This window comes from Atractosteus spatula, chromosome 26 (genome assembly GCF_055471065.1).
Source record: "Atractosteus spatula isolate fAtrSpa1 chromosome 26, fAtrSpa1.hap1, whole genome shotgun sequence".
In the NCBI taxonomy this organism is placed as follows: domain Eukaryota; kingdom Metazoa; phylum Chordata; class Actinopteri; order Semionotiformes; family Lepisosteidae; genus Atractosteus; species Atractosteus spatula.
This window is the reverse complement of record NC_142731.1, coordinates 1657932-1669066: the sequence shown is the minus strand read 5'-3', so window position 1 is coordinate 1669066 and position 11135 is coordinate 1657932.

Sequence of the window (11135 nt, the reverse complement as noted above, 5' to 3'; positions counted from 1 at the left end):
CAAGAGTTTATTGTTTACAGAGATTACAGATGTGCATTCCTATTGATACACCTGCTAGTTTACTGTTTCTATGTGCTTTAGATTATTCTGCCATACTGGAGGTCAGAAAAAGCTTTTATAGGAGAGATGCAATTTCCAACCCTAAGTTTGTAATAAATTGTAAGAAAACAGAAGAAAGTCTGGTGCCTGAATTCATTTCACACTTGGAAAGGAGAGAGAATGGCTTTAATGGATCTCTAATTAACCAAACAACTGAAGCTTACAAACAACTGTTTGTCCCAATTACTTCTGTATAATTGACTTTCCTCTGCGTTATTGAAGAGTGGCTTAATATCTGTTCTTATTCGTAAGCGTTTATTTTGTAAATGTGATAGGAACAGCTTCAGTACCCTTCAGAACATAGCATTCCTTACTACGAACTGTTTTATAGTTTAATCCTGTTACAAGAAGCTCTGAATGACCCAAGCCAGTCTAGTTGCAGAGACAGGCTTGGCCAATTAGGAATCACTACCTAGTAAAACGTAATTGTCTGCTAATCAGTACAGGTCTCCCTCTACTCTGTGAACGCAGTCCAGTATAGCCCCACAGAAACCTATGCAATTGATTTTTTTAACAGTTCTTTGTATTCTCTATTTTTATACCCACACAGTGTTTGGAAATGAATTAATCTTTTAACAGCTCCACAGTGCCACACGGGTAGGCTAGAGTTGTGGACAGACAGATCCTTTGCTGATGTCGCTGTAAGTTTGCACATGCCTGGGAAAAACCAAGGTAACCCTGGCCTCTTAGCCTGGCAGTGTGCTTGTATTCACTTCCTCACAGCGGATCCCCTGTCTGTCTGGGCCTGAGCTCTGAGTGAGCACATCCGCACCTGCGTCATGTGTATGCTTTTTGTTTTTTTTTTTAATGTAGAAAATGTCTAAAATGCAAAAGATGAATCTAATGGAATCTAAAACTTTGTGGCTGTTTGAGAGCATTCAATATTGTAAGTAGTTTCTACAGCAGCCATCTCTCCTTTGTACCTTTATAGTTTGTTCTAACGTCTGAGCCTCAGTGCAGCAGAGACCTCCATAGCACTGAAGGCGTACTCTAGAGAAAAGAGGCTTGAGAATGTATTCGTTATAACCATTCTTCGGTTTCTGGCCACTATATTGTACAATCATGGTAAGGGGATGTTTTTCTTGAATCCTTTTAAATCCCTTTTACTTCTTTTGTGTACATAATTGTTGCATTATCAGCTCCAGCCCTAGAGCCAACCTCTTGACAAATAAATGATTAAATTGAGCTCTGATTCGCATTATCAAGTAAAGTTTTATACACTGCCCTAATTAGACTTAATTTTAAAAGACCATTGCCTTGCTAATTGCTTGAGAAGTTGTTTTTCTGCGTGTTGTAATCAGTGGCTAATGGCTCAGGATATTATGTGTAGATATTCACAAACTGGGTGAAGGAATCGTTTGGACATTGGCTGTCCTTAGAAGGTTTAAAGAAGGTATTTGAAAACAATTTACAGTACATATCATCTGACCTCAGAGAAATCTTTGAGTCTATAATATCTATTATTTACTTGAGGATATTAAATGAGTGGGTGGCATGGCAGTGGTGCTATCTGTGTTTAGCTTGTATGTTCCTCCTGTGTTCCTGTGGGTTTCCTCGGGGTGCTCTGGTTTCTTCCCAAAGCCAGAGTCGCTGGTAGGCTAATTGGCTTCTGTAAACAGTAATTGGCCCGAGTTTGATTGTGTGGAGATGGACTGGCGTCCTGACCAGGATGTCTCCCTCCTTGCGCCTGGTGCTGGCCAGGTTAGGCTCTTGCTCTCCCTGAGACTCTGCACTGGGTAAAGTGGTTTAGAAGACGGATGGATGGATCATAAAGTGCTTTTCATGGGATTATTTGTTGGTAGTTTTTATTGTGCTGTTGTACATGCACCATTTTGTCTTTTCCAGCTAAAATGGTTTCTTATAAACCTGACAAAAGCAGAAAGTGGAAAAATACAAGTGGAGAAATAACAGGATTCATGCCAACTCCATAGGAAAGTTTTGTTTAAAAACAGAAGGAGAGACTTTGACTTAATAAGTGGCAACAAGTGCATACTATGGTGTCTTTAATAGATGATTATCATTACAGTTAGACAAGCTTAATATACAGTATAAAGGCAGGGTAGTGCTCACAGGCACACGACCCTAAAGAATCAAAACAATGTGCAGAATAAAATTCCAGCTTAAATTAAAATTTGATTTGTTTGGTGTGAAAACAAAAGCATGAGCTTTTAGTTATCTGGCAAAGCAGGCTCAGTGATGTGAAAAGGTTCAACACAGAATTGGGGTGTGTCTTAAAGATATGTTTTGCTATTATTTATTTCATGGGTATGTTTCTACATGACTGTCATGTTATTTTTCCCTTTGGCATTGCTTATGGCAGCGTATCCACAAACAGGTAGTATAAGTAAAAGAAGACTTTTAGCTCAAAGCAGGGAGATGCTGATCATTTCTCAGTCTGTTGGTGTCTGTCAGACTCTGGCGTATTAGAGCTACTCAGGCTCCTGAATATGTTTCCCCTTTGGAAATCAGAGTGTTGTGTAACAGACAGGCATCCCCAACACTCATCTTCTGAATCTACAGTATTGTAGTGGTTCTGTTATATAGCAGGACAGATGTCTTTACCAGCACAGTGGTGCAGTAGTTAGTATTCCTGTCTCACAGTGCTGGATCCCTGGTTCAACACCTGGGGTGCTATCAACATGGAGCTTGAGTGTTGTATCTGTGTTCATGTGGGTGCTCTGCTTTCTCCCAAAGTTCAAGGACATGCTGGTAGGTTAATCAGCTGCTGGGAGATTGGCTCAGGTGTGAGAGAGTGTGTGTTTCTGTCTACGTGTGCCCTGGGATGGATGAGTGCCCTGTCCATGGAGTTATTTTCCAGCCTGAGATCCTGTACCGGATACAGTAGTTTAGAAAATGCTTGGAGGGATGGATAACATTACAGAATGGAAAACACTGTTGTTGCACAACATTTTAAACATGAAAAGAAATTAAAATACACCTGACATGATCCCATAAGATCTAGTGGAGAAGTGTACTGAAATAAGACACTATAAATGACCATAGAAAAACAGTTGCCAGCTGAAGTCTTAGAAATCTGTATTCCTGGCTTTATTAACAAATTAGGATTCCAGTGGCATAACTCTGACCAGACACAGACTGTGGCCCAGCATGTCTCCCATCAAATATATCTGTTTCAATTTTTATTTTTCAGAAGCTCATTTAGGTATTAGTCGGCTCTTCCAACAGAGCCCGCAGAAGATTAAATCGATGATTAAAGAGAAAATGATTCAAAAGAGTGATAAATATGGTTAAAGGAGTCCAAAGAACACCAAAAAAAACTATAACACAATATTCTTGTTAATAAGTAGGTACTTATAAATGGCGTTGTCTGACAGTCTACAAGGTAGGAATACCACCAATAATATAATAAAAGTAAATAATAAAGATTACAGACAAGATGAGGTCATTTGGTTGTTGTCAGTTGATTGATTCAAGGGTTTTATCCAGCTGGATAATTTGTTCCAGACACCTGCAGCTCTTTGTGTATTCCTCTTAGCTTCCATTTCTGTCCTATAGTTCATGTTGTACTGTTGATTGGGAAAAGGTTAGTTGGATTTGTTTATTAATGACTTAAGAATACTTGGATCCTCAAATGGAAAGGCTCCCAACCTTGTAACAGTGAGCAAACATTTGTCTCTTTTTCAAAACTGAAATCAGTCTCTTCAGAACTCCTTGCTCTTAGTTCTCCAGCTCACAAAAGCTCTTAAAAGTTCCACTCATCAAAGGAAGAAAGATGTGCTGCATTTTTGCATTTCTTTGCCATTTTCGTGCACAACGACCTAATTTGCGGAGGCAGTCATGTTTTCCAGTGGATGCTTTTAATTGAATGAGAAAGGGTGAGAATAGGTGCCTTCAAAAGGGGCAAATTAAACTACATTATGCGTTCCAGTCCGTGCTGCTCCCATAAAGCAGATAGCTGAATCTTTGTTTTCACTAGATTGTATTCTTTCTTTCCTCAGTGGAGTGAAACTGCTCGCTGTGATTATGGGGCACAGGGGGAACATGTTTTGTGGGCCTTTCTGAACATCACGACCTTTGACCCCCAGCAAAGTAAACAGCCCATATTCTGTTTTCTGCTTGTTTCAACTTTTTCTGTAATGTGGAGAGAAAGAGGAACATTTTGCTGATATGTGGTAACTGATTCATGCAGAGAATTATGTTTTGTGACATTTCTTGCAGTGTTCTGGAGTTTGTCCTGTCTTTTGTTCGTATCAGAAAGTGTGGCGAAGGCAGGGGGTTTCGCTGTCTTTCATGGGTGATTCCTCAGCAGTGAGATCTGACGCTCAAATAAATAACACCTTGTGGACGATATTCCCAAGAACAAGGACAGGGATGTGCAGAACACACTTCCAGTTTCATTTTGGATCTGATTTGCTTGGTGTGAAGACAAAGCATGAGGTGTTAGTTACCTTCCAAAGCAGGCACAGCGGCATGAGAAGGGCTGTATCTTAAATATAGGTAGTTTATGTTGTGTTTTAGATATGGATGGGGATTGTGCTATCATTCATTTCACAGGTATGTTAATACATGAGTGCCTCAGTCACCAGGGGGCCCTGACGTCAGCAGTGTCTGCCAGATGGACAGGAGCCTTCTGCTTTGACAGGTGGCCATTTGGTCTATCTGCCTGTGTAGGTTGCTACCAGCTAATCAACAAGTTGTTTCTTAGAGGGTTCCAAGGAATTTATTTGAGCATAGTAGCAGTGCAGGCTACTGGTTTATCAGCACACTCACAAACATTGTGAAAAGCTGGGAATCTTGGTGCAAACAGAAGAGTGAGAAGAAGGGTACATACTGTCTGTGAATAATGTGGGTCAGCTCAAAGAGTTGAAGTCCTTCGGTCTGTAAGTTCCTGCAAACCTCTTAATACTCAGAAGTATTTATTCAGTTTAGCAAAGACATACTACAGAGCTCTCAAGCAATGGAAAACCTACAAGGCAAATATTTTCTCAGGTTGTGTATCCGTGACTTTATTAACATATTAGAATCGAAATGCCTTGTTTACCAGATTAAGACCCTGACTGTGCTTCCCACATTCTGAATATTTTTCTTTTTGTTTTCATGTTTCAGAAGCTCAGAAGATTTAAGCGATTCAGTGAAATCTCATAGAGCAAACAGAGAATGGATAAGATTGACATAGAATCTCTTGGAAGACTGCAAAGGTACTATACAGTATGTCACACTAGAAATTAAAGGTATTGTGGTTGTCTAACCTCAAGAAAACTGTCTTTTTCATTTTTAATTTGACATACAGTGTAGAGAAAATGTATGGCCAAGACTAACATGATTTTAGGCTGCTGATTCCAAGCACAATGACAAATGGTGCCTTTAGAGAATGCTAGTGATCGGCATGGCCCTGATTTAGCTGGATTAACACTCAGAATAGAAGCTAAATACTTGAAAAAGGTGACAAAAATGAGCCAAACAATTATTGGTCAATATGTCTGACTCCTTTTACATATAGGGTCATAGAACCATACTTAGAACTAAACTAGACCTTCACCTACACTATATGATGTTTAATTAGAAAATTATGGAATATCACATACAGGTAGGACAAACATGAATTAGAGATACAAAATTGGAAAACTGTCTTTGAGGGAGCCTAAACTCAAGTGTACTGTAGGTTCTCAGAAGACATTTGCCGGAAAGGTCTGAACATTAACATGAATTTTAAAAAGTCAGGAACTGACGTGGTGTTGAAACTGGGCTCCTGTGAATCCTTCCAGACCAGGAAAGGGCTAAGGTCTAGAGAGCAAGATGGATCCATCAACCTCTTGTCTGTAGCACTTCAAATGTTTCCACCTTCAAGTTCTGAGTTAATCAGACAAGAATTCAAACAAGCCTCTTTCTTGATCCAAGTTACCCATCTTGTTTTTACTCTTGCCTGCTTGGCACTCTTAGCGTCTCTGCAAATATATGGCCCCATCACATGTAACTACAGTATGGCACTGGCAGGGGATGAGTGATATCCGTTTGTTTCTTCTCTTGCTTTCACGTTTTAAAGCAAGCTCCGCTGGGTTGTAGAATGATCTCCTCTCTCCTTGGGGATGTCAGCTTTAAGCAGCTGGGTCCTAGAAGCTGTGAAGTGATTATCTGTCTGTGCGAGATTCCTTCAGGGCCTCTGAGACTTGCATGCACTGAACAGCAGTATGTTTGCAGTGGCAAAGATGCCCCCAAACTGAGGCTATATATGATGTTGTATTTATGGTGTATATCACACCCTAGATTTTCAAGAAAGTAGCACAAAACATAAAACTGCTGGTGGTTTATGTAAACATACAGTATATTATGCCCTTGCTGTAAATTTACAAGCACACAGGCGCAGCATGGTGGTGCAGTGGTCAGCATTGCTGCCTCTCAACACTGTGGCTCTGAGTTCAATTCCAGGCCTGGGTTTGTGTCTGTCTGCCCTGCAATGGACTGGCACCCCATGAACAGGATTGTTCCCTTGAAGTGAAAATACATACTGTATGTAATATGCATGATGTTTTGTAATGCTGTATAGTGTATTAATAGAGCCAGATTGACTATGTTTCCAGTGCTGTATAAATTTCATTGTTTCATCCCACTACATATTCATATTAGTTAAAACTACATTACTACAATTAACAGGCAGAAGGTAAAGAACAAGTAAAACTTCCAAAATTCACACAACTGAAATTGAGTAGATTTTAATAAGTCTGATGCTTTTGTTCTTGGTACTGTCTTTATTTTTTTAAACAAACTGGATCTTAATGAGTGTGGGCTAAAGACTTCCAAGACATTTTAATGTGATCAATAATTGAGCAGCAAGTGCAATATTAGGGACCTGTAATAATTAATTATTCATGTTATCTGAGTTTTTTTAATAACAGGCTAGCAATCAGATTTGCTTTGCTGTGTTCCTGTGGCAAGGTGGTGCAGTGGTTAGCATTGCTGTCTTACTGTACTGGGTCCCTGGCTTCAATTCCAGAGCTGGGGTGCTATCTGTGTGGAGTTTGTTCATGTGGGTTTCCTCAGGTTGATCTGGTTTCCTCTCACAGTCTCACATCAATTTCAACACATAAATTTCCCTACGGGATCAATAAAGTCTTATCTATCTATCTACATACTGTTTGGTTAACTGGCTTCTGAGAAAATTGGCCCTGGTGTCAGTGTGTACATGCTTGTGCCTGTGTGTTCTGGCGTCCTGTCCAGGGTGTACCCTGCCTCACGCCCATTGCTTGCAGGAACAGGCTCCAGCTCCCCTGTGACAGTGAACTGAATGAAATAGTTAGGAGATGGATGTTTTCCTATTTGGAACTCATCTTTCAACATGCTCCCTTTGAAAATAAAACAAAATGAGCAGGACAGACCTGGCTATCATTTATCGTTTCTCACCAGACAAATCCACTTAAAAGGTTCTGTTTCTTTAACAGTAATCCACCAGTGTGTGTTGTCCAGAGTCCTTGCTATGTTGTTTGTGCCATTTCTTCAACATCAATGACAATGAGGCAACACAGAGTTTTAAAAGCTGCCACAAGGGCTGAGGTTTGAGGGGGGGCGTTCTGAATAGTTTGGAATGTTCTCTTTTATTCTCAAGATTAACACAGCCTTTTTTTTACTCTTGTCAAACACTGTTGGCCTCTGAATTTTGGAATTCAAATATGTTTGTTTTGTACAGGAATTAAGGCTTCTGAGGAGAACAGGAAAGATTCCATCAATCCACCAGTAGCTTCACAGTTTCCCTTAGTTCCCCTCACTGCTACTGCTCCCTAGAACTACTTTAAGGGCAACCCAGACTTACACACTGTGAAACTGAGGACAGCTTCATATAGCTTCAGTTTCTCACAAACCCACTCCTTCCCTGTCCGTCATCAGTACACCCCAGCTGGAGCCCAGCCAGGAAGCCTAGCTGAGAGCCCAGGACTTCCTCTTCTCTGGATGGGGCATGTGCATGTGCTGCATCATCTTTGCAAAGTCTTGCAAAGACTTTGTAGAGCTGTCATCTTCACGTCTGTTCTAGTGCAGGCCTGGGCTGAAGAGCTGCAAAGAAAACTTTTATTATCTCTCTGCGATGATAGACTTTGATTTCTACTTGTCCAGAAAGCCACATTGGCATAATTGTAACTCACAGAGATCTGCACTCCAGACTACAGTATATTGTATATCAGCATATGAAAAAAGAGGAAAATGTCTAAGTGTGTATTTTTTTTCCAGTGGGAAATAGCACTAAGACCTGTGAGTGAAAATGAACATGACAGATACTCATTCTTAGAAAATGAAGGATTCCTCTACCTGACTCTGCAGCTGTGCCCCTGCAGGCAGGACGTCTTTTTTCTGTTCCCAAAAGCTCTGAGAAGAGGAGAGCCTCTTGGTCCTGGCGACTGGTTTGAATAACCTGTTGACCGAGTGCCAAAACCTTAATTGGTTCATAAACTGATTTTTGTCCTGCTTGTTCTGCTTCCAGAAAAAAGGACTATGTATGCAATCAGTTTTCTTAACTTAATTTAACAAAGTGAAATCCTGGGGCTCTGCTGGCAAAGGGCTTGGATCCAGAAACTGCTGGATCAGTTTAGCTTTATTGTTAACTCAGAAGGAGATTCCACAGTGGTTCTCAACTGAGTCCTACTGGACAGAGCTGCTAAGATTTTATTTTTGAATTGATATGCATCATAACTGTAAAAGAAAGTTGCAGGGTATTCTACTCTGTCTAGCCTATTTGGTTGCTATTAGTTAACTGAACTGATAAAGAGAATAAAGAGATCAGGCTCTGGGATCAATTCCTGGGGTTCTCTCTATGTGGAGTTTGTATATTCACCTCATGTTTGCAAAGGTTTTCTTCTGGCTCATAGGTTTCTGACTGGCGTTCCGTCCAAGCTGAGCCCTGCCTCACCCCCAGTGCTTACTAGATTAGGCCCCGACTCCCCCCATGACCCTGTGCTAGAGAAACAGGCTTAGAAATAGAAGGGAGAATTTTTACATGACTCACTTTGCTTTGGCTGGTGTTGTGGCTGGTGTCTTTCAGCACCAGGAGAGACTGTGTCAGTCCTCCATCCGCTGCCTTTGCTAAGCTCTTTGATCTGTGGAGTTTCAGCAGCAGCAGGTGAAATTCAGACTGCGCTTCTGGCCTCTGCTGTGCTGTTGCAAGGGTTGCTGCAGGGATCTGAGATGGGTTTCGAAACTCTTGTTGAAAACGTATCTGCATCTTCTTGAATGCTTTGCTTGGTTGGCATGCTGCCTTGTGCTGGACTGTGCCCCCACTTCCCCCCACCTTCGGGGCAGTACCACCCCAGCTGCAGGAGGAGATGTAATTGAGTAAACGGCAAGTCAGGGGCCTGGGCTCTAACCTGCAGTCTATAAGCGCTCTAATTAAAGTGCAAATTCAATACTCCCCCATCAGCTTTTATTAGCTGTGTCTTCGCTGACACCCTTGAAGTAATTAGGAGAAGACTGCGGTTCAATCACTCTGCTAAAAGGGCACGGATATTTAATCGCGCTGCCTGACACTGCTGCACCAGCAACCAGCGGAGGATTTTTCCTGGAGCGCTGCCAGTTCGGAATGACATTTCTCCCATTTTATTTGCCTAATTCCTCTTTCTCCTTGCCACCTCATCTCCTACTGAGCGGAAACCGTAAAAACAGGGTTGAGCAAGTGCAACTTCCTCCTGTTTTCTAGAATGGAGTTTCTGGCTTGAGTTTGTTCTGACTATAGTAAACTCACACGGTCGGCTTCAAGGGTTTAATAAGATGCTTTTGCTGCAGTCCTGATAAAACTCAGTAAGCAGTGTGAACAAACTAGTGCAACTCATCTGTGTTGATCGTTCAGTTACAATACTGGAAGAGACCATTGCAAAACTAACGACACTTTGTACTGTTGCCTTGTTTGTGATACAACAAAACAGAAAACAGAATGGAGCTACTGCAAACCTAGTAAATGACATGTCTTTACAGATACACAAGTAATAAAACTCATGTGACCATACAGTAGTTATTAATATTACCAGCTTTTGAAGACAGTGTATTATAGTATTAAGTACATGTATGCAAGTAACAAGGAAACTGTTTTGGCCAAAAGGTAGCAAAAGCAAGAGAGCATTTGTCTGAATGCTGTGGGAATTATTATTAGGCCATTAGCCATTGTGACTGACTATCTGGGATAAAATGAATGGGCTAGTATCACACACATGTACATACAGGTACCACACCTACAGCTTCTACTGAAGAGGAGAACTAGACATGAGGCTGCAGCTTTAATTTAGCTCCCAGTCATCCTCTCCACCACACACACTGACACTTGCCTCTTTTCCCCCAAGAGTTTGTTCCTTTTCCTGCAACATGCTTATTTATCTAGGGTTTAATTCACTTTCCTAGTACCTGGTCCTAGTATCTGGAAAACCTAATCTGAATATTGTGGTGTTGCTTCCTGGGTATGAAACAGTACAATGTGTTATCACACTTGTGCTGTAAGAATGAGTAGCCTGAAGGTTTGTGTGTATAGAGGCAATGTGAAGGTGTTTTTTTTACAATAACCCCTAAAACAGACAATAAAGACTCGCTGAGGTCTGGGTGAGGGCAGCATTATCAACAGCAGGCATTGGATTGTTATTAACAATAGTAATCTAACTGCACAGCATGTTTTTAATTGGAAACTGTTTTTCAATTTTTTAAAGTTTTGATATCCAGCCAGTTTAGAATTGTAAATTGTTTGTTTAATGTCTTAGCTTGTAGAAATGGGGAGAATCAAGATGGGCTAACTTCCTCCGACAACCTACCTTCTCACCATTTCATTCTTGATTGAGTGTTCACACTAGTTGAATCTCCCAGTTACTCTTGATTTCTCTCATATGACTTCCTGTCTCTCAGCTTTCTGCTCCCAAATGCACTGGCTTGTCCCAAACTGAGTCTCTAAGTCTGATCTCCTTCCCTTTTCCTCTTCAGTCCCCCTCCCTCTCCTCCTCTGCCAACATTTGCAACTGCTCCCTCCTGGCTGGCCGTCTGTGCAGCATCTCCAGCTCATTCTTCTGCTCCTCCTGGTCTTTTCTCTGCCTTGCTTCTCTCATTACTCCACCACTGGC